Source organism: Alosa sapidissima, chromosome 7 (assembly GCF_018492685.1).
Source record: "Alosa sapidissima isolate fAloSap1 chromosome 7, fAloSap1.pri, whole genome shotgun sequence".
In the NCBI taxonomy this organism is placed as follows: domain Eukaryota; kingdom Metazoa; phylum Chordata; class Actinopteri; order Clupeiformes; family Clupeidae; genus Alosa; species Alosa sapidissima.
In genome coordinates this window covers 29744854-29765678 of record NC_055963.1, presented here as the reverse complement: position 1 = coordinate 29765678, position 20825 = coordinate 29744854, and the positions used below count along the sequence as shown (strand labels likewise).

Below are 20825 nucleotides of genomic sequence, written 5' to 3'. Positions count from 1 at the left end.
CTATCACGTGTCACTCGTCATCGTAGCCTAAGGGAGGTGTTTGGAATCATTCCCGCGTTACAATCATCAGCCAATGAGCCGAGTGTAATGAGCCAAGTGTAATGAGCTATTCATTGTCGAAGGTGCATGGTGAAGTGAAATTCTTACTTTGGAAAACAAACATTTGCCGATATCATTGGATGGGGGATAGGCCTACTTGTTTATTTTTACGTAGCCTACAATGGCCAGTTCAGACAAAGCTGAAATTACTCATTTTGAAACAATGAGTGAGCAGGTCGCGCATTTGTATGGTTAGCCTATATTGCTTGACTTAAATCCCAGAGAGTAGGCTACCGCACCCCACAGTGATGGGCCTAGCGGTCTTACGCATTCAGTGTGGGGTATAAACAAGCTGAGAATTTAGCGGTGTCACGTCTGCCTGTCACAGACGTGGGGAGCTCTTTGAAGCTTGGGATAATGTGGTGCAGTTACTACAGTAACAGTATTTTATTTTACTTCTTATGGAATATTTTTTTTCACTTTTATAAAGGCATTGTTTGAATGCTGTTGGAACAAATAGTAGCCTAGTTGATTATAAAGGCAACTTTCTGTTGCAACATTCTGTGTGTTCCAGGTCCACTGGATATTTGACTTTCTCACCAACCGTTCACAAGTGGTTAGAGTGGGGGGTCTGACATCTGACACATTAACTATCAGCACTGGTGCTCCCCAAGGCTGTGTTTTGAGTCCACTGCTGTACAACATCTACACACATGACTGCAAAGCCAACAGTAGTCATACCTCCATCATCAAGTTTGCAGATGACACAGTGATCTTGGGCCTGATTAGTAACAACAATGAACAGCTCTACTTGGATCAGGTTGATGAGGTGGCACAGTGGTGTCAATCTAACAGCTTGACACTGAATGTAAATAAAACCAAGGAAATGGTAGTGAATTACAGAAGGCAGCAGCAGAACTACAGTTACACCCCACTAATGATCAGCGGGCAACCTGTAGAGAGAGTCACAAGTTTTAAATACCTTGGTGTCCACATTACTGAAGACTTAACATGGACTGTTAACACTCAATATGTTCTGAAGAAGTCCAGACAACGACTCTACTTCCTTCGTCAGCTAAGGAAATTCAAAGTTTCTACATCCATCATGAAGGCCTTCTACACTTCAGCGGTTGAGAGTGTTCTAACTGGTAGCATCGTCATCTGGTATGGGAACTCCACAGTTAGAGATTGTAGTACTCTGCAGAGAGTAGTGCGCTCAGCTGAATGTACTATAAGTCAACTCCCTGCTCTACAAGATATCTATTCCAGAAGAGTACTCCTAAGAGCCCAAAAGATTCTGAAGGACTCTTCTCATCCTAACAATGGATTATTCCTACCGCTGAAATCAAGAAGACGCCTATGTAGTCACAAAGCCAGAACTGAGAGACTCAGGAGAAGTTTTTATCCCCAGGCCATCTGAACTCTGAACTCACACTATACTGACTTTGCACTCATTCACTCCTTAGCACTCATGACCCCCCCCCCCACACACACACACCTACATGACTTTTAGCACTTTTACATCCCTCTCCCTATGCTACAGACCTTTTTATTTATTTTCTTATTTCATCGCACGTCAAAACACACACACACACACATCTGACGTTCTCCAACTTTTGCACATCTCCATAGAAGATCCCCCCCCCCCCCCCCAATACACAGCACATTGTCTCATGACATATTGCACACTGCCCTTTCCCCACACAGCACACTATCCCATCTCCCTTGTCATCCCCCCAACACACACACCAAGACCCCTGGCAGTTGGGCTAGCTCCTTGAGCCGTGGATCTGCCCAAGGAGTTTTTCCTTGCCCCTGTTGCTCTTGGGTGCTACTTGTTGGTCCTTATTTTGTTATATTTTCAACAGTTTTTAGTTGTAGACACCTGGGGGCAGTATTGAGAAAAAAGGGGAATACATAATTAGGTTCTGCTTTTTTGCTTATGTGGAATAAACTTTCCTTTCTCTGTCTCTCCTTGTCCCACACACTCTCTTAGCCTGGTAAACCAGACCCTGGAATCTTTCAGATTAAGGGTCTGGCCACGAGTAATGAAAATGGCCCAATTCGAGGGGCGGCACCAAGCATGCATTTGAAACTCTCACTGCACGCAGTTGGATAACGCTACGACCAATCACAACAATTCATCAGTGTCAGTCATCAGTGTAGCTCGCCTTTGTCCCGCCTACACCGATTTGATTGGTCCCTCTCGCTCGAGAGATTGAAGAAATTTGGATCATTGCTCGTGGCCAGAGTATCTTGCGGGCACAATTCAAATTGTGCTCTCACGAGAACTCTGGATTTCCAGGGTAACACTCTCCGTCTCCACCTTACCATTTCTAATGAACCTCCACGGTACGTGCCCCCACCACCACCACCCATGTTATGCTACATCATTTTTGTAGAGCCAATAAGGCTCTGCATACGTTTATGGACGTAGGCACGCTTCAATTAAACTGAAATACACATTTTGCGCATCATGTACAAAAATCCGGGACATTCAGTGTCCAGGATTTTTATTTTTATTTTCCTGGACAGACCATGAAAATCCTGGACAATCAGGAAAATCCTGGTGGCAACCCTATTCCCCATCTGGACGATGACGTTGCCATGTAGTATTTGGAGTGATGTTGCCACAACGTTGTAAACGGGTCTGCTGATGACGTTGCCATTTGATGCCGTGGGAAACGTCACCACGACATCAGCCGATGACGTTGCCATGTAGTACCGTGAGTGATGTTGACCCAACGTTGTGAACTGGTCAGCTGATGACGTTACCATTTGATGCCGTGGGAAACGTCACCACGACATCAGCCGATGACGTTGCCATGTAGTACTGTGAGTGATGTTGACCCAACGTTGTGAACTGGTCAGCTGATGGCGTTACCATTTGGTGCCATGAAGAATGGTGCCACAACATCGTGATCAGGTCAGCATTTTACCTATTGGTAGGGGATCGAACCAGCAACCCTTCGGTTTGAAGTCCTGACCAGTAGGCCATGACTGCCCCAAATTAGTTAGAAATATCCACCATAATGTATTCAGATGTATATGGGGAAATGTATTGGTAATATTTGTAAAGATATATGTATGTATATATATATATATATTGTAACATATATTGTGCATATATGTTACAATATATATATATATATATATATATATATATATATATATATAGAGAGAGACCATGCACATACAATGTATGCACAATACATATGTGGTGATATATACAGTATATGTACATTACATGTAACATCTAAAATATATGAGTACTTACAGTTTTTCTCAGTTGCTAAAACACTAAAATCCATTGGCTGAAGAAAGTTCTCAGTTGCTTGAACTCATTAAGCTAATTATTCAGTCTGTTGTCAATACCTTAAACCATTTCACATGTTAAAACACAATTTGTAGAAAAACTTTAAACACTCATTCTCAAAACACATTCTGCACTAATGCTCATGTACTGTATCCATACTGGTAAACACAAGTGGCAAAAATGAAATAGAAATAGACATACACGTCATCGATTAAACACAACCACTCAAAATTGATTTCACGTTTTTCAAATGATGTGACAAAACCAATATACGCCAGTTCAGAAAGCAAACAGGTTGTTGAAGGTGGGAATGAAAATGGATAGAAGAAACTAGGACGAGTGCATATGCAAGGTGGAGGATGAGGAGGAAGGGGAGGATGGCAAGAAAGAGGATTTTTATTGGACACTGTAGTACAGTGCATTGTAGGCTGTATACTGTACAATACTGTAAACAAATCGTATGGCCCTGCCATTTGTTTACAGTACTGACTGCTCAATAGATTTTGACTGGTGCAAGTTCATATCAACAAAGAACAAGAATCAAAGGACAAGTTTGTGAGATGCAGGATACTGTAAAAATAGAGGTACAAGGAGGAAGAACAAAAAAATGCAAAGAGCAAAGCAAAGTAGTAATTATAGTGGATGGAATCCACTATCTTGAAATCTCCCTTCTTCTTCTTCTTCTTCTTCTTCTTCTTCTTCTTCTTCGTCTTCTTCTTCGTCTTCTTCTTCGTCTTCTTCTTCGTCTTCTTCGTCTTCTTCTTCGTCTCTAACCGCTTAACGTACAGACATGTTGAAATAACCGTTTTGTAGGCCTGGAGTTGGACAACAGAGTAACTTTTTCAGATTTTCTTAAGTTTATACTTTTTGAGAAATAGGGGATTAAAAATGGTAAAAAGCTAATTTTGATTGTCATAATGGCCTAAAGCCAGCTGCGCTCGTTAAGCTCCCAGAGTAGTTCCCGGGCAAATTAGAACACTGACACAGGTGTCACCTGTGAATTCAACCAAAGATCCTTAATATACAAAGATAAAGCAGCACAGGCTTGGTGAGTGACCCAGTGATAGCTAATGGTGACTAACGCTGTGTCTGCGTTGCGTCTATGAGTACGTTTACATTGACATTACAGTTTTTCTTGATCGCTTTAATGCTGGTGTCACCTCTGGCATGATGTTTTCAAAAGAATTGACACACAGGTCTAAACAAAAGCACATTCCGTTTATATTTCTGTTTACATGTCACTTTATCAAAGTCCTAAACGCTCCTTCCATGAATGTTTCCATAGTAACGTTATCACTACTGAAGCTACTGCATACAAGGATACAAGGAGGTTTATTTGTCAGCAATACTGACTGATAAAGCATGTAGTGAAATTTCGTTAGGTGTTTCTAGCTTTTTCTGTGCGACTGAAGAAAGAAAGATCAAGAAATATTTTAATAAATAGGAAGAGAGAATAAAAAGTGTGTGTACAGTTCATGTGCAACTGTAAAAAAAAGCAGTTTATATAGTCTTGTGTGTGTTCAGGATACGGATGGCTTGAGGATAGAAGCTCCTCCTCAGTCTCTCTGTTCTGATCTTGTAGTAGCAGAGACGTTTGCCTGACCTCAGTCTTTTGAAAAGTCCATGATCAGGATGTGAGGAGTCCTTTAAGACACTTTGGGCCCTGGTACATAGTCTTTTCTTGTAGGTCTCCTGCAGGGTAGGGAGAGGTGCTCTGATGGTGCTGCCACTATGTCAGTACTATGCAGTCTTAACATAGGCCTATGTTTCTTCCTCGCCACAAAAGTTTAGCCTAACTTCTTCATTCACAACATCTTTTCTGAAGCTGCACATAGCTCCGGTCATAAATACCATGGGCCATCAAACAGTTTGTTGTTATTTGTCGTAATGCTGCACTTAATTGTTGCGAAATACTGCAAATATTCCAATAGGACATCATATAGCAAATAAGGTGTTTACATGTCCAGAACGTGCCCTAGGCCTACTCAGTGTTTTCTGACAGATGAGGCGGTGAACGCACCCAAGCATGAAAACCCTTGCTTTTTTTTGGTTATGAAAATGGTGGATACAATGTCCTGACAGGCTGGAATTAGTGCAACCAGCACAAACACAATAATCAACCATGACTTTCCAAAATTCGGACAAACTCTATCTCACCACAGCTCATATCTACACCCACAATGAAAGCAGAGCTCAAGTGACCATTTAAGGCATTTACCTTCAACTATGTAATATGACTCGTTGTGCTGTAGAGGCATATTTAGGAGCCTAGCTTAAAATGGACACACTTTCTTCAGAATTTCTGTACGTAGGTTTTGTAAAACATTTCGTAAATATACATTTTTAAAAATACATTTTCAGACAAGATGAAGTCTGAAAACATTCAGTTATGAAATCAACCTGCAAATTGCTTTTAACTCATGACTGAACCTGGTGCTTTTTTGAAAGATTTACTTTTGGGCTTTTCTAGCTTTTATTGAAAGGACACTCTGGTCAGGGGCGGACTGGGACCAAAAATCGGCCCTGGCATATTTGGCCCAAGCGGCCCTCAAATCGGTCGGGCACACCTAATTAAATACAAAATGCCTAAATTTCCAGCTGCCATGGAGAACTGAAAGTGATGTAGGCCTCATTGGCTGATCTGACTGATCAGAGGTAGCCATGGAGCACATGATCTCCATATTCAAGTAGCCTAGGCTATACAAGCGATTATTAAAGAAGAGTTTCTGCTTGAATTCAAATGATCATTTCAAATTATTCAATAGGCTACATTTAAACTATACAATGCTCAACTGACAGCAGCACCAAACAGTTACTGAAGCCTATGTGTAAAGAGATAAATCACTGTAGGACAACTGAAACAAGACGAAATAAACAGGGCTGTTGCTGGAAATATTTTATTCCTGTAGGCTATACTACCTACCTACATTGCTGGTACATTTTGGAACATTATAGCTACGTTAACTAATTATAGTGGATGGAATCCACTATCTTAATCTCCTGGCTTCTTCTTCTTCTTCTTCTTCTTCTTCTTTTTCTTCTTATAACCTTTTCTTTTTACCTTTTCAAGAATTAATGCGACTCTAACCGCTTAACGTACAGACATGTTGAAATAACCGTTCTGAAGGTCTGGAGTGGGGCAAGAATTATTTTTTCAGATTTTTAAAAAATTACCGAAATTTCGCTGGCCGAAAATCGCAAGGTGTTTCGCTGTGTGGAAACACACCGTTAGGCAGCCTGGAGACCATGGAGCAAATTTTCGCCTGTGATAGGGAACCAATCACAGAACAGGTGGGAAAGCAAGACGATGATGAGCTATGCACAGACGCATTTGATAGACATCCGTGGCACCCAATAAACGGATCTGGGCATTTTTTTCAAATACGAGAAAATGAACGTTTGGTTCCCAGCCCACGTCTCTTTGAGAAGTGGTGCCGCTAGCCAGGCTAGTAAAATATTGGCCTATGCTTCCTAATATGTTGCTGGAAAACAGAAATATGTGTGTTTAATTTACAATGGCACATTATGTATTTATTTATTATATCTGCAGCACCAGCTGATTTTAATTCTGCTGCCGAGGATATATTTGGAACTTGTCATTATTTCAATAAATTTGACAATTTTAAGTTTGACCTACCACTTTCTTAGAGCGATGAGGGACAGGTGGGGTTTAAAAATGCCCCCTTGATCTAAGTGGGGAATAAAAGAAAAAGTTTGAGAACCACTGGCGTAAAATAACTTTATTGTAGGCTTAGCTGTTAGTTTGTTGCTCAGTTGAACATATTTATCTAATATTTCTGTTAGGTGCCGCTTCACTCTGCTACTGAAGGATCAGGCTGACTGCAACTGCTATGGATGGCAGGAAAACACAGTACATGTGAATTTCTAGATGAAGAGTGAATAAATGCACTTGCTTAACTGATAACAAGTTGTCAATGGTTATTTATGCAAGCTTGTGTAGCCTAAACAAGACATACCTAGGCCTAGCCAAATTTATCCTGGCTGTAGATAAAGCAGGATATGAATTTCCCTGAATTTTGCCAGATTAGGCTAATAGTGGTTTACTGAGGTTTAATATCAATTGAAATAGCACTGAAATCACGTTGATCTTTAGTTTGGTTGTAATTTCAACATTGTTTCAATATTCATTTTAGTGGAAATACCATTGAAATCCCATTGATCTGTAGTTAGAATTTCAACGTTGCTTTAATATTAATGAAGGGTGCAAAAGTGATGTAGAATAAATGTTGCAGTGCGACGTTGATTCAATTATTTTAACGTTGACAAAGTAATTGTTAGCTGGCTGCAGAATAAGCAGTCATCAACACCAACTGAAAGCCCCGTTTTGCAGGTACAGTAGTCTTGCATTGCATACTCTGAATTACATTTTCCAAAGGCCAGCTTTCATGCTTGTGTCACAACTTCAGAACGGCTTGACGCACATGCTTCAAATTTGGTGTGAACATTTGTATGGACTCAATGATGAAGTCAAATGTCAAGGCCAAACCCACCTTGAGTGTGATATCTCAAGAATGCCTGACGCACAAGGTTTTTTGGTACAAGGGTTTGTATGAACGCAAAGATTAAGTGATTCAATGTTTTTTTTTCAGGAATTTCCCCACCAACTTTAGCAGCTTTCCATCCACTATTGTAATTCCTTTGGCATTACATTCTAGTTATTGCATTGCATGTAAATGCAATGGACTATTATCACTGTTCTTATTATTATGACCGCCGCGCAGTGAAGCGGCGGTCATATAGGTTTAGTCAGATTTTTTTTTTTCTTTTTCTTTTTCGCATGCCCAAATTTCCGTCAATGATTCCCGGGACACTGAAAGACCGGGCTACACGAAACTTGGTGGACATGTAACCCCACATGGATAGCATGGAACCATCGTTTTTCGTTTTGATCTGTAGCCCCCCCGCTGGACTGGACCCCCGAAAGGAGGGTAGGGCAGACACAGTTTTCTGTGAATATCTCGAAAACCGTAGGGTTTAGGAGGACCATTTTTTTTTGTATGTTGATCTCAAGGGGCCATGTCAACCCATTCCATAACCACTCATTTCATGTATAGCGCCACCTAGTTAAACACAAAAAAGTAAAAATGAGGTGTTGTAATTGAAGGTATCTGTGACCTAACATAGTCAAAACTGCACGAAATTGGAAGTGTAGGATCATTATGACACCCTCTGTATGCACGCCAAGTTTTGTGGAATTCCGTTCATGGGGGGCCACACAATAAATTCATTTATGTTACTATACACCAACTGGCCTGTAGGTGGCCGGAGACAGTTTTCTGTGAATATCTCGAGAACCGTAGGGCCTAGGAGGTCCACCTTTTTTATGTATGTTGGTCTTAAGGGGGCATGTCAACCCATCCCATTACCACTTATTTCATGTATAGCGCCACCTAGTTAAAAATTAAAAAGCAAAAAATGAGGTGTTTTCATCACAATATCTCTGGCTGACAAGGTCAAAACTGCACGAAATTATAAGTGTAGGATCATTATGACACCCTCCGAATGCATGCCAAGTTTTGTGTACTTTCGTTCATGGGGGGCCTTACAATAAAATAATTTATGTGTACATTTAGTGACGTACACCAACAAGGATTCCCGGGACACTGAAAGACCGGGGTACACAAAACTTGGTGGGCATGTACCCCCACATGGATAGCATGGAACCGTCATTCTTCGTTTTGATCTGTAGCCCCCCCCCCCCCCCGCTGGACTGGACCCCCCGAAAGGAGGGTAGGGCAGACACAGTTCTCTGAATATCTTGAGAACTGTAGGGCCTAGGATGACCAATTTTTTCCGTATGTTTGCCTCCAGGGGTCATGTTAACCCATTCCATGTGCATAAACAGATACACACGCACACACATACATTTACAGTAATCATACGTATGACACATACTCACACAGTAGACATATGTACGCATGCATGCACATGCACAAACACACATACGCAGGCAAACACACAAGCACGCACATACACACACACACACACACACACACCCACACACATAAACATAAATTTGTACACGCACACATGCACACAATTCAAGAATTTTTCCCGTCATCTACTCCCTGAATTTTGGTCATTGATACCCGGGACACCAAACCACCGGGGTACATGAAATTTGGTGGGTATGTAACCCCACTAGACTTTTACGGAAAAATTTCATTTCGTCCCCGGGGACCACCACCAACCTCCCCCCCCCCCCCCCCCGTGCTGGGCCCCCTGAACCGCAAAAAAAAAACAGTTTTTCCTAAATAACTACCTGAACCGTGGCACTGAGGATGAAGAATCTTTTATGGTATGTTGGTCTCAAGGGCCCACATCAACCTGGCTCATAATCACTCATTTGTGATTTGCACCCCCACCCCCCGGTACAAAATGAAAATGCAATATTATTCTTCTTTAATCGCCCCTATCTTCAGTTAAGATGTTCAGAACTGCACCAAACTTTATGTGTATGATTGACCTGGCATTCTCTGGGGGTATGCCAAGTTTCGTAGAATTTCATCCATGGGGGGGTCTAAACAAATTAGGTTATGTGTACATTTAGTGACTGTACACTCATTGGCCTGTAACATATAAACATGCACACACACAGGCACCCACATACTATCGGTATTAGAACGGCCGATACATAATTACAAATTCAGTAGGATCAAAAGAAAGCCAAAATAAATATTCATCATCATCATCATCATCATCATCATGGCTGCATTTTCAGTATTGGCGATATGTAGTCGTTTGTCCACTAGATGGCGCATCGTTGCAGTGAGACGTAATTTTGTTGGAAGTTAAAAGTGGGTTGGGGAAAAACAATGGACACTTCCTACAAGGACTGTAATTTACCGCAGCGAACATCTAATAAGGACAGGACTAATAAGGACAGGACACCATGTTCACATGAAGTGTAATTCCCATTTCTTCTTGAAGCCGAAATAAATCTGAGGATGTTTATCGGACATGCTTGGTTTTTACTGCAGGTACGTTAATCTTGTAATATCAATAAGGACCTATAGGTAATGTTACCGTTAGCGTTGGTTGAGTGATGGAGGCCCATTTGATTGATTGCATTTGTAGAAAACTATAAATGCGGTTATACCAAGCAAATTGATAGAAGCACTGTTTGTATCTTTCGACTGTCATTTATTGCACGTGCTACAAAATCATTCTGTGCAATGGAAGATTTACCAACGTTACACCGGTCTGATAGTTTTGCCTATACATGCGTGAGACTGAGACGACTGTTTATTTTGTTTTAAGTGCGTGCAGGGTGTGAGAGGGGAATCGATGTGCTTTGATTCCAGCTTGGTAGTTGTAGTCTGTGAAATTAAAAAGCACGTGTGTGTGAAGTATCCAAACAATGACACCTTCATTTCATTATGGCTGCTTTTAGCAACACACCTTAAGCTACTGTGTAGTGGGTCCCATTTAGAAGTGGCTACTTCATTCGCGCTTTCCTTGACTCATGGAGCTGCGTGAATGTTATTAGGCCTACAACTTTTCGCCAAGATATGGCAGTTTAAGTCCGCTTGATACTGTAAGTCGTAAGCCATAGGTTTCCAAAGGAGATTTTATTTGTGTCGCCAGCATAGCCTATTGGCAATTTATGTTGTAAATAGGCCTACCTTATAATCCTACCTGTAGCTTAGGGAAGCTAACAGCTTTCTATTAGGATCTAGTTTGTTAGTTACAGTTTTGTCATAACGCCCTAATGCATTTTTGCATTTAGAATAGCCAGAGCGTGTATATCTCAATCTGAAAATTAAACAATATCGGGTGCCTATGGACTAGGCTGGGTGAACCCAGCCTGATCTGCCCGCTATTTATTTTTTGATTTCTTAAAAGATTGAGCTTGGTCTGATGAAAGCCAGACTAGCCATGGACCTCAGTTACACAATGCAAGGGAACATGAATCAGCCTATATTTGCACGAACAATAACGGACAAAAGCTATTCAACTTTGGCCCGTTAAAATGTGTATGAACAGTCTAGCGACGCATTTCATCAAGGCCCATTTGGACATGTCAGTTATTTGCACCACTGGTTAGATGTAAAACAGCATTTCGTTTCAGACTACTGTTACTTAATTTGTGCATTAACAATAACGTTTCAGACTACTGTTACTTAATTTGTGCATTGACAATAAAGTATTAAATGAACTAAAGATGACTAAAATCTTATGTAGAAGAAGAAACATTCACAAAAAATCCATCCATCCAAAAATGACCTTTGTTTTTGATAGCTGTTGAAAACGGCATGGAACTGACAGAGATGTTTTTGTTTATAAATACATAAAATAAATAAATAAATAAATAAATAACATTATGCTTATACCTTTTGCTTTTCCCAAATACAATGTAGCCTACAGGTGTAAGTGACCTTTCATCAATCCAGTTGCAATGGATGAACTGTGATGAACTGCCCTACTTGTGATTGTTTAGAGATTTTAAAGGTTTTATAACAATGCTACATCTTCTTTGGCTATTCTACAATCTATTCACCTTTTCAGCACCAGTAGGCTACTTTCTGTGCAGCCTTACACACACACTCAGGCATGCCAAACAAGCATACACAAAAGTTTCAAGAGTGGGGGATGGAGTAAAATATGGAGACAAATTGAAGTGTGATTTATTTTCGCGGAATGGATGTACAGGACTGAGCGGCGGTCATATGTTGTACCGCTATGCGGTACATCTAGTTAAGCTTTAGATCTACAGCTGTGAAAACATTCCAACACTAGAAGCAATCTAACATTGAAGTAGCACTAGAATCTACCATTCCACAGCTGCGGTAAACCTGAACGTTAACGTTTTGTCGCCTGCTGTACTCCTACTATCTTTCAGAGGGTTTCTGTAATTACAGACAAGGTAAGTGTTACATTTTTTGGTATCTGACTTATTTAGAACTATGTCGTCAAACATTATATCATTTAAGTTAGCATTAACGTTATAGATGTGCGAAATGAGTGGTCGTTGATATGTGTTATGTTATGTAAGGAAACCTACTGTTAATTAACGTTATATATGTCGTCAAACGTTAACGTTACAGTAACCGGTTAGCTGTAGGGAAGTATAAATAGCTAAACACAATCAAACCTCACGTTAACGTTAGCACTATATTAAGATAACGACAGTCAACCCTAACGTTAGCTTCCGGCTAAAGTTTAACGTCAGCACTATATTTAGCTAACGACAATCAAACCTCAGCTAGCACTATATTTGCTCATTACTAACGTTAACCAAATAAAGTACGGATACTCTGGCTCAGGTTAAGTTACAGGCCTAGAAGCTAGAAATGTTCGTTAACGTTATTGATATTTGCTCGTAACTTTTAGCCTCTAGAAGCTACCCCTCACATTTTAGTAAAAGCCATGCTCCTTTTTATTTTAACGTTACTAAACACCGCTGAAGTGTTTGTGCGACTCAAATCTCGGTCGGCATTTGGTAACCTTATAGTCCAGTCATTTTAGGAGAAAGGGTTGAACAAATTGCAACACAAGCAAACTTATTATTCTTCTTCCGACCAAATTTGACGTTCAAAGGCTCTAAAACCACTGAACCGTTCGACGTCATTCAACCACTCCTACAAAGGTCTTGTAACGGAGATTTGTTCTATGTTTTTTCACATTTGTGAACTTTATACTTTTTTAGATATTTATGATAAAAGAGCAAGAAATTCTCATAGAGTTAACATTGACCGCCGTGGCGGCAACTTTTAGCATTATGACGTGACCTCCACCTGAAAGCAATCAACAGTAGCAGAGCTACCTGGAGCTGTGAATCTGCTGAACGTCTTCGGCTGCTGTGCCGTGGTCACTTTATATGCTCGTGAAACTCTCATTCAGAGGCACATTTCTCTAATTACAGACAAGGTAAGTGTTCCGGTTTTTGGTATTTGAATCATTTATGTCGTCAAACATTATGTAACCCTCGCGTTATAGGGAGGGAAAGTAATCTCATCGCCATCTAGTGGTTGCGTTCCTAGAGTTTAGCGGAGGGATGGGATTTTTTTTTTTTTTTAGAAAAAATATATCTCGGTGCACATTGGGATCTTAATTTAATGCCTTCCATATGTTAGGCACTGGGGTCACCTCTATTGCTTCAAGTGGTCATACCTTATTTTTAGGATCAGTTGAATTGTTTTGAGTTTTTGTCGTAACATGGTGATAACAAACTACAGTTGCATGTGACGTCACAGGTTTGGGCGCTTAATCTCTAACTGATCAATACAGCAATTTGCTTAACTGGCTTACATATTTTTGTAATAACGGAAGGTGATGTAAACCGCGTGGTGATAACCTTTATGTCTGGATAACTGGTGTTGTGCTTCTACTCACATGAAGAGCTAGCAGTAAGTGTTAAGTGGCAATGCTAACCAGGCTAATAAACAAACCATGCTACCGTGAGTAACGTCGAAGGGTAAAGTCACGTGGCTTTTTTGTAGTTCGTTTATGAAACAAAAGGAGCGATTTCGATTTTTTTTTAAATAAGGCAAAATATGGTCTGACATTTTCACAGTTAGAAGATTATTACTGTATAGACACTGAAAAATATTTTTGGTGGATAAGATCGCTGATTTGGCTTCACAGTATTTTTTTAAAACATAGGTCTATGGGACTTAACATTGGAGCTGCTCTTCGCAACCACTTGGGGCGCTGGTTTTCACTTTCCCTCCCTATACATGTGTGAATGTATGAAACATATAAACTACACTACCGCATAGGTGCCAACTCTCACGCATTGGCCGTGAGACACACGCATTTGATTGGTTTCACACACTCACACGCCACACCCCCGATTTCTCACGCTGAAGTGTCAACCCGGTCGGTCAGATGCCTGAAAAATGAGTTTAGCCTATCTATAGATCTACCTGTTGAGCCACGGTTATGCTTTCAGAGACGGTGAGAGAGTTCAAGAGCACCCCCTGTCTGTGGAATTTTATACATTTTCTCATTTGCGATGCTACTTCAGGAACCGTCCCAGGCACATTCCCCCCGCATTTCCCCGGCTTCAGGTATGCTTTGAGTATTATTGAGTATTTTTCACGCTGAAGTGTCAACCTGGTAGGTCAAATACCTGGCAGATGAGGTTCAACTAAACTAAACCTATACATACGATATCACACATCAGGTGAACGTGCGGAATCTAAGCTATTATTAGCGCCAAGTTGCTGTGATATATGGTTCGCGAGAAAATTAACATTGAACCGACGTGCAATTTAGGCTAATCATATTTGCATTTTGCACACAGTGCACACCCATTACTCTCGTTTTAATATTTCACTAACCCTTCACACAACACGTGGCAAACCCAATATCACAATAAACAGCAAACCGTACCGAATACGAGGATATAAAGCATGCCTTTGTGCAATAAGTGATTCCTGAGTAATCCGGTTTGCAATTGCAACACATTTCTACATAGCCTCATTGGGGCGAAATTCTAATGTATTCTAATGTAAACTATTTGTCAGTAGGCCTACATACATTTTTGTAAATTGCTCAGCCATAGATTATCCCACTATCATGGTTCTTATATTGTCAGGTCCCAGCCAATCCCATTACAGATAAATGAATATATTTATATTGCCATGCTTCCTAGTGACATTAATGCAAAATATAATTAACGCCTTGCGGGTGAGGTGGGTGGTGTAAATGTCCTTCAGGGAGGGGAGTGAAGCACCAATAATCCTTCCAGCTGTGTTCACTATGCGCTGCAGGGATTTTCTGTTGTATTCAGTGCAGCTTCCGCCCCACACAGCGATACAGCTGGAGAGGATGCTCTCGATGGTGCCTCGGTAGAATGTGGTCATGATGGCTGGTGGAGCACTTGCTCGCCTGAGTTTCCGCAGGAAGTACAGGCGGCGCTGAGCTCTCTTCGCCAGTGATGCAGTGTTTGTGGTCCAGGAGAGGTCTTCACTGATGTGCACCCCCAGGAATTTGGTGCTGCTCGCTCTCTCCACCACAGCACCGTCGATGGTCAGTGGCAGGTGTTGGGTGTGACCTCTCCGGAAGTCAACAACAATCTCTTTGGTCTTGCTGACGTTCAGCAGGAGGTTGTTGTCCCTGCACCACGTGGTCAGATGGTCGACCTCCAACCTGTATTGAGTCTCGTCGCCCTTGGTGATGAGACCCACCAGAGTTGTGTCGTCAGCAAATTTCACTATGTGATTGTTGCTGTAGGTTGCAGTGCAGTCATGCGTCAGCAGGGTGAAGAGCAGCGGACTGAGCACGCAGCCTTGGGGGGCCCCTGTGCTCAGTGTGATGCTGCTTGAGGTATTGTTGCCAACACGTACTACTTGGGGCCTCTGACAGAGGAAGTCCAGTAGCCAGTTGCAGAGGTAGGTACTGAGTCCCAGTTTGTCAAGTTTGCAGATGAGTTGTTGTGGTATTATGGTGTTGAATGCAGAACTGAAGTCTATAAACAGCAATCTCACATATGAGTCTCTTTTTTCCAGGTGGGTGAGGGCTGGGTGGAGGGCAGAGCAGATTGCATCCTCTGTAGACCGCTTGGCTCGGTATGCAAACTGGAAGGGGTCCAGGGTGGGGGGGAGAATGGCTTTGATATGTGACATGACAAGCCGCTCAAAGCACTTCATGATGATGGGTGTCAGTGCCACAGGGCGGTAGTCATTGAAGCAGGATGGAGCAGTTTTCTTCGGCACAGGTATGATGGTGGCAGCTTTGAAACATGATGGGACGATGGCTTGCTTCAGTGAAGTGTTAAAGATGTCTGTGAAGACATCCTTAAGCTCCCCTGCACAGTCCTTCAGCGCACGACCTGGGATGTTGTCTGGACCTGTTGCCTTACGGGTGTTGATAGCAGCAAGTGTCCTCTTCACGCTGTCGGCAGAGAGGCACAGGGGCTGCTCATGTAGAGGGGGATGGGTCTTCTGTGGGCAGGTGCTGTTTTGTGCTTCAAAGCGAGCAAAGAAGCGGTTCAGGTTGTTGAGCAGAGGGATGTTGCTCTCACAGCTCTGTGGCGCGGGCTTGTAGTCCGTGAGGGCCTGAATGCCCTGCCATAGGCTTTGTGAGTTCCTGCTGTCTTTGAAGTGGGTGGTTATCTTGTGTGTGTATTCCTTTTTTGCTTCCTTGATGCCACGGGACAGGTTGGCTCTCGCTGTTTTCATGCCAGCTTCATCCCCAGCTCTGTAGGCTTTGTCTCTGGCCCTCAGCAGCCTGAGGACATCCCCTGTCAGCCATGGCTTCCAGTTAGCCCGAGTGATGATGTCTTTTGTGTGGGTCACATCATCGATGCACTTGGTGATGTAAGAGGTTACAGTGTCTGTATACTCCTCTATGTCTGTCCGGTTGTTGTAAGTGGCTGCCTGCTTAAACATTTCCCAGTCTGTTGTGTCAAAGCAGTCTTGAAGAGCATCGGAGGCTCCCTCAGGCCACACTTTTACCTGCTTACGAACCGGTTTGTTCGCTTTTACCCTTTGTCTGTATGCGGGCATTAGCATAACAGTGATATGGTCTGAAAGTCCAATGTGGGGGAGGGGGGTGGCTTTGTATGCTCCTTTGTGTGTAGTGTAGACCAGGTCCAGGATGTTATCTCCTCTTGTTGGAAAATCAACATGCTGGTGTAGCTTTGGAAGTACAGTTTTGAGATCAGCATGGTTGAAATCTCCAGTGAAGATGGTGAAACCGTCTGGGTGTGCTGTCTGTTGTTCACTGACAGCCTGGTACAGTTCGCTAAGAGCCGACTCTATAGACGATTTGATTGGCCTGATAGAAGTTTAATTTTTCGAGCTCACAAGCCAACGGAGAGTTGCTAGACTAGCCCTGGAAGCAAATGTAATTTGCTGCCGCTAGGGTGTGTCTAGTAGATTTCTAAGCTACCAAAATGCACCAGAAATCACATCAAACAAATGAAAAGAATTCTGGGGGAGGACCCCCAAACCCCCCTTCCACATATGCGACAATTAGTGGGGAGCCCTTCATACATGTGGGCCCAGGGCCCCGAAAGTTCATAATCCGTCCATGCCTGGTCCCTACACCTGAGAACCACTGATGTACGTTTTTTTTACTGTACGGTATAATGCTGAATGAGCCAAACAAAAATTTCCGCAGCAAAATGTTGGTTGGCCCCACCAAATCTCACTCCAAGGTTTTTTGAAAAGTTGGCAGCCCTGACTAACGTTATAACGTTAACGTTTTAACATTAGTGAAATAGGCTAGTGGACGTTAGCACCTTGCTACGTTGATTAAGGAAACCCACTGTTAATCAACGTTAATATGTCGTCAACGTTACAGTGACCGGTTAGCTGTAGGTTTCGATAGATAACGACAATCAAACGTAGGCCTAATGCACTAACGTTAACGTTACATTTGTTCATTAGGCCTACTAACCAGCAGCGTTTTAACTAGAACGTTAACGTAAACCAGAGAAGTAAGTAGGCCTACAGATACTATGGCTCTGATTTTATTCGACATCAGGTCACTAAACACGGGTGTATAGAATCAAGCACCTAGAAATTTGTAACGTTGTTTACCGCTTGTCTATTGATGGGTTTCATCAGGTCCCTTTCCACAGGTGTATACAATCAAGCACCTAGATTATGAATGCATTTGGTGCTTGATTATACTCCTGTGGAAATGGACCTTATGAAAGCCATGAATAGGCTACTGTTAGGACAATTGCAGACAGTCCTTGTATTGTTTTGGCATAACTGTTAAACTTGTTTGCTTTTGTCTTTTAGGTTCCAGACCAGACCAGTGGTGATGACCATGTATGACATTACGTGTGTGCCTGTCTGTGCACACCTGTCAACCATACATCTCTGACAATGTTGCTAGCAACATACTAACATACATTCTTACAAACATGTAACCATTAGTAAATAGAAAAAAGGGGGTCCAAGGCACTCTTCTTCAAAAATATAAAAAGCTTTATTTAACTGGCTAATTCATCATAGAAAGTTTAAAAACATAAGGAGAAGCAACCCACGCGTAGCGGCACAAGCTGCCTTCTTCAGGGTGTGCTTCACAGACAAACAATTTCCCCTTTTGTAGGCTAATTGGAAACACCTGAGTGATATGGTGAATTACCACATGAAACATGCCAGAACAGTCCACTAGGTGGCTGGCTATAAATGTTCACATACAAAAAAGACAAAAAATGAAGACAAAAATAATCCACTAGGTGGCTATACATGTACATCGTTGGACAAGGACAAATATGTTGAAGAAGCCCTACGGCAATTGAACAATCAAGACTATTATCAACGGCTGTTATCCAATCCAATTGATAATACAAAAGAGAGCTTGAAAGAACTGTTGCTCACAGCTAAGGACATTGGGTGGATTTCAAAACAGGAACATAGTTTCCTTTTATGTCAACATCCGAGAATACCCACCTTCTATATGCTCCCTAAGGTTCATAAGTCCTTTGTATCTCCTCCTGGCAGACCTATCATATTGTCCAATGGATCTCTTACAGAGCCAGCCTCGCAATTCATATGGTTATCCATTTTGCTATTAATTACATACAGTCTATGTATGAATTTACCTTATGTGTGTAGCTGATTTTCAACCATTCAGGCTTATGTCCTCCAACAAGATACACAATGGAATTGTCAGCTGGACTTTTATACTGGGTCAGAACTAGTAGTTTCACGTCCACGGTTTCTTTTAAAAAAAAATAAACTATTCAATTTATTGTTCAAAACATCAGTAAGAGTTGAGCCTAAGCTAAACTGTTTCAACCATATTGTTTCAAAATAACAATAATAGCCTATAAACGAGGCAACTGACTGGCAATGCATGCTGGGAAGCAAACCTCAACATGAAATAAGAGACACCTTAGGCTACATTAGTTCCCCCCTCATTATGAAATACTTTTTAAAGTTTTTCACTGTTTTTCTCAGTTGCTAAAACACTAAAACTCATTGGCTAAAGAAGGTTCTCAGTTGCCTGAACTCATTTAGCTAATTGTTCAGTCTGTTGTCAATACCTTAAACCATTTCACATGGTAAAACACAATTTGCAGATCCCACTTACACATTCGCATTCTCAAAACACATTCTGAACTCTAATGCACATGTCATCCATACTGGTAAACACAAGTGACGACAATTACAGTTTTTTTCAATTGCTAAAACACAATTTCTGAAACTTTGCTCCATTTTCTTAAAGCATTAAACATAAAATCCTATTTACAAGCACTATTTACAAAACCTCTGACTCCTCTTGCAAAATCAAACTTTCGCCTCAAAACAGGAAACATCAAGTAGAAACTAGAATGTAATGCCAGAGGAATTACAATAGTGGATGGAAAGCTGCTGGCTTAATGTTGGTGGGGAAATTCCTGAAAAAAAAAACATTATTAAAATCACTTAATCTTTGAGTTCATACAAACCCTCGTACCAAAAGACCTTGTGTGTCAAGGCGTTCTTGAGATATAACACTCAAGGTGTTTTTGACCTTGACATTTGACCTCCAACATCAATTCACTTCATCTTTGAATCCATACAAATACTCATACCAAATTCAGGCATGTATGTCAAGGCATTCTTAAGATATCGCACTTAGAGTGTTCATTGACTTGACCTTTGACCTCCAACATCAACTCACTTCATCTTTGAGTCCATACAAACACTTGTAGTTTTAGAGAGCACCAGATTGTATGCATTAGAAGCTGAGACAGTTTGATTCACAGGTGACACCTGTGCCAGTGTTCTAATTAGCCCGGGAACTACTCTGGGAGCTTAACGAGCGCAGCTGGCTTTAGGCCATTATGACATCACAGCCATTCAAGTCTATGCGGGAAAAATGAGCTTTTTACCATTTTAATCCCCTATTTCTCAAAAAGTATAAACTTTTAGGAAAATCTGAAAAAGTTACTCTGTTGTCCAACTCCAGACCTACAAAACGGTTATTTCAACATGTCTGTACGTTAAGCGGTTAGAGTCGCATTAATTCTTGAAAAGGTAAAAAGAAAAAATGGTTATAATAATAACTAGAAAAGCATTTCCTGAAGGAAATACAGTGCATGAAAATGCAAACAATATGATGTCAAATATCATACAGAGTAAAAACAAACTATATTGGTTGCTAGGTAGATGAGGTTTAATATAGTTGGAATGACTGAACAGTTAAATAGGTGGATAGTTTATATAGGTAAATGATTTACTTGGTAGATAAGGTTTAATATAGGTGGAATGATTGAACGGTTAAATAAGTGGATACTTTAAATGGTTAAATTATTTAGGTAGATAGTTGACGATAACTGACACTTGGAATGGCTCTAATGTTTACTAGCAATTATGCTAACTATGTTAACAAAGATAATAATGTTAACCAAGTTACTATGCTAACTAGCATGCTAACAATGTTAAAATGCTAAGTATGGTAACCATATTACTTAGCTGACTTAGCTCATCATTTTAAGCAGTTTTGCTAAAAATGCTAACTAGCATGCTAACCATGTGACTTAGCTAACTTAGTTAAT

The 20825-nt window shown here is 41.2% G+C and overlaps 1 long non-coding RNA gene across 1 annotated transcript; it reads left to right on the top strand.

Annotated features, from left to right (window-relative positions):
- The first annotated feature begins 6718 nt into the window (after positions 1–6718).
- LOC121712852 lies at positions 6719–19604 on the top strand. Its single transcript, XR_006032664.1, has 3 exons — positions 6719–6804; positions 7470–7473; positions 19595–19604. It is a non-coding gene; the product is annotated as an uncharacterized LOC121712852 (long non-coding RNA).
- Positions 19605–20825: the final 1221 nt, after the last annotated feature.